This window comes from Anolis carolinensis, chromosome 5 (assembly GCF_035594765.1).
Source record: "Anolis carolinensis isolate JA03-04 chromosome 5, rAnoCar3.1.pri, whole genome shotgun sequence".
Taxonomy (NCBI): domain Eukaryota; kingdom Metazoa; phylum Chordata; class Lepidosauria; order Squamata; family Dactyloidae; genus Anolis; species Anolis carolinensis.
The window spans coordinates 95,541,671-95,545,425 of record NC_085845.1 but is presented as its reverse complement, the minus strand read 5'-3'; the positions used below and the strand labels follow the sequence as shown (position 1 = coordinate 95,545,425).

The 3,755-nt window shown below is 37.3% G+C and overlaps 1 long non-coding RNA gene across 1 annotated transcript; it reads right to left on the bottom strand.

Moving 5' to 3' along the window:
• Window positions 1–1,860: 1,860 nt before the first annotated feature.
• LOC134299329 (uncharacterized) lies at window positions 1,861–3,499 on the bottom strand. Its single transcript, XR_010006510.1, has 2 exons — window positions 3,336–3,499; window positions 1,861–2,249 (listed from the first exon to the last, which is right to left on the bottom strand). It is a non-coding gene; the product is annotated as an uncharacterized LOC134299329 (long non-coding RNA).
• Window positions 3,500–3,755: the final 256 nt, after the last annotated feature.

Sequence of the window (3,755 nt, the reverse complement as noted above, 5' to 3'; positions counted from 1 at the left end):
AAAACTGCAGACACCTCCCACCTTTTGACACTTTAATTTCTGAAAACTCACTTGTTCTATACGTGCAAATGACAGGGCATTCCATTAATCTGGTGAGGAAGTTGCAATTTAAGAAGAGGGTACTTAGAATTCTCAGCCAGAACTTCTTGGACTTAATCAATCTAGACACTTCAGAATTCCATAGGACAGTCCCAAGAAAATTTTGCTCCTCTACTTACATGCATTTTGGCCTGTGGGAAGGAGGATGTTAATCATAATAATAGTAATAAGATTTATTACCATCCTCTTCTTATGGCTCGGGGTGGGGCACAACACAGTTAAAATAGATAATCATAATGAAATATATTCAACAATGTACTGATCACTAAATGAGACGCAGGAGATTCTTCTCAAAATAGACCAACCTTGATGATACATTATTGCTGTGAGTATACTTTCTGCTAGCATTAAGTCTGGCCCTTGGCGCCTATACCTGGAAATATGAAATTGGAAGATTTGTACTGCTAGCAAAGCCGGCCCTAGGTATTTTTCAAGTGTAGGTGAACAGAATTTTGCCCCCCCCCCCCAAACAATAACTGAAAAATAAAAGCGTTGGATAAGCGAAAATGTTGGATAATAAGGAGAGATTAAGGAAAAGCCTATTAAACATCAAATTACATTAAGATTTTACAAATTAAGCATCAAAACATCATGTTTTACAACAAATCAACAGAAAAAGCAGTCTCGACTGCGCCCCCGTATATTTGGCACCCAAAGCGACCGCTTAATTCGCCTCATTGTTGGACCGGCTCTGACTGCTAGGCAGGCTTGGACCACCACAATGATACAACTGGAAAACTGTCCCTTTGAGATGTTGTGGCACTGTGTATACCTCAATTTGTTGGATTTCTAAAATATACACTCATGCCAGTTGCCAATACACCTACGAATGGGAAACCTGGGATTTGCAACAGTAAGTAAGCTTTGGGTGCTACAAATTGAAGTTACACTTGAAAAATGTACCTGTTCCTACTTACATACAAATTCAACTTAAGAAAAAGCCTACAGAATCTATATTGTTTGTAACTTGGGGACTGCCTGTAATGATTATTATCATTAACTATTATTATTACCGGTAACTTTATTTCTATTCCACTCTTCTCACTCAATAGAAACTTAATAGAACTCTCTGGCTCTGTCAGGGAAATTGGAAACTATTTGTTATTTATGGCAATAACATTGGCAGAACTTACAGTTCTGCTCTTACCCTCCTGCCAGTTTCCATTAGCAAATCCACTTGCCTGGTACTATTAGCTGCTTGTGCTAATTATCTTGTGCCTAAATAATTTTTTTCCAGAAACACTTGCAGCACATTTGATTTCTATCAACATATATGTAAGCACTGCAGAGATGTGACAAAAAATTTCCTGTGGCCATTCTTCAGTTTACCATAGCAAAGTTCTGAAAATGTTAAGGGATTATTTCAATGAAAAGGGAAATAAATCTCGTAAAGATGATTTTTAGTTTTTTTCAAGCCATAGTCATTTGACATTCACGTCTAAATCTAAATCACATATGTGGAAAAGTCTCAATAATGCCATGATCTTTCTAATGTGGTTAATAAACAAAGACAAGGAAGCTATAGAAGTTGCTAAGTTTTCCTTTAAAAAACAAGAAAAACAATTTAAAACATGCCTGTGCAAAATCACAATAAAATTATGATACTGTAAGAGGGATAAGCTGAGAAAACCATATGATAGGGACACTATCAGGTGGAGTCAACTTGAAGGCACATGGCATCAACATAGACGCATGAAACTTCACTTCTTACATTAACTTTGGTCCAATGAAAGCTAAAAAGAAGCATCAACACTTTTCAGGTGGACTGCACAGATATTTTATTTGCAGAGTTAGTATCCCATTCTTTAAGCCTTTCTGGAGACCAGCATATTATGTTAATAATATGTTAATGTTAATAAGCAAGCAGTAATGCTATTTTGTTTTTAAGTCTTCTAAGATCTGGCAAATGCCTTGTTAACATTTTCCCATTTTTTTCTGAGCATTATTGCATTTTCTATTGAGTCATGTTTCTCGTGATTTCTCCAAAGTATGATAGCCTCATTTTGGCTTGTAGTGATAAATTTTGGCATTGGGACAAATGTATTCTTTGTTGCTGTTGTCCGTGGTTGTCCGTGGTTTCTGTTGCACTCTTCTCCAGCATCACATTTCAAAGGGGTGGATTCTCCTGATGTTTTAAAGATATATTCTAGCTAAACAGGAGATTGGCAGAAGATCAGCTTTTGAGAGTCAATATTAGCAGAAGCACTTATGTAATTTTGTCAGAAGTACTAAAACATAATACTGTCAGTATTTATGACCCATTAACATTTCCTTCCACAATTCAAAACTCAAAAAAGCATTACTATAACAATATAATGTTGGGAAAGTGACATTGTCTTAAATTCTGATGGTTTGGTGGAACAGAATAAATCAACTGGTTTAGAATGCTGCTTCTTAAACTGTGGGTCTATGTAAGATCACCTTACCTCAATGTTGGGGTCACAAAAAATTGGCAACAGTAAGTTTTCTGAATGTCACCTAATAACTGCTTTAAACATCAACATGAATCTGTTGTGCAGTGTTTACAATGGAAAATGCTTTAGCTGTCCTACATAAGAAGTTGCCTGGTTAGCAAACCTTACAAATGATTTTTATATCTATTTATCTGGGGTCAAAAAAGTTTTTGGTCTGAAAGGGGCCATGAATTGAAACATTTAAGAATCCCTGGTTTACATCTTAGAAGAAAAATAAAATTCACGGAGGACTGGTTAATCAGAAGCTACTTGCTATTAAGCCGTCACACCCGGGCACCTTTGGTAAACTAAGATGTGCTGCTTTCTTTGCCCAGGTGAACTGTGGGGCCTTACTTCAAAGCTCAGGAGTCCCAGTAACCAAGGCCACTTCAAGTTGAACATCAAACAAGATTTTTATTTTCTCAAAGTCCTTGACAGACTTGGCACACATAGTTAAAGTTACAAATATAAACAGTCAACTTATAAAATCATGCAGATGTTTCTTTCTTGCTTTTCCCCTTAGCTGCTGGGCTAACTTCCTCCAAAGCGAAGAGATCCTGAGATGCTCTCTACCCTAGCCCTGAGCTGCTATATTAGAAAGAGCAGATCTTTCCCTATCTAAGCTCAAAGCTAGCTGGGAGATGAAGTAGTTGGAGCTTCTTCCAATGGTGGAGAAATCCCGAGATATTCTCTGCCCCAGTGCTGAGTTGCTATATTAGAAAGAGCAGGTCTTTCCCTATCTAAGCTCAGCACCAGTTTCAAAGGCAAAAGGTCAGTACTTACGATGGCTTGTCTGAGCTGGCCTTGATTACAAGCACATCTGAGATCCTTTCTTTTCTGCAAAAAAGCAAAAAGGCTTTTCAAAATGGAGATTTCATCCCCGGGAAAAGGGGCGGTCTCAAGAACAAAAGGATACTTTTGCAAGCTGAAAGCAGCAAAGGCCTGCAGGCTGGTTACAAACTTCTGTTAATAATTAACTATCAGGGTGCTATTTCCTACAACTATGGAACAATGCAAATCAAACCTCTGGGGGACGGAACAGCTATAATAGCTCATCTGACTTCCTGTATTTGATTGCAGGAAAACTTCAATTTCTAATAGTGGACAATTTACTAGGAGCAACTGGCTGATCATGGTGGAAACCAGAGATTTTAAGTTTTCTCATATTTTGTATCATTTTGATGTAATCATATATTTTATATT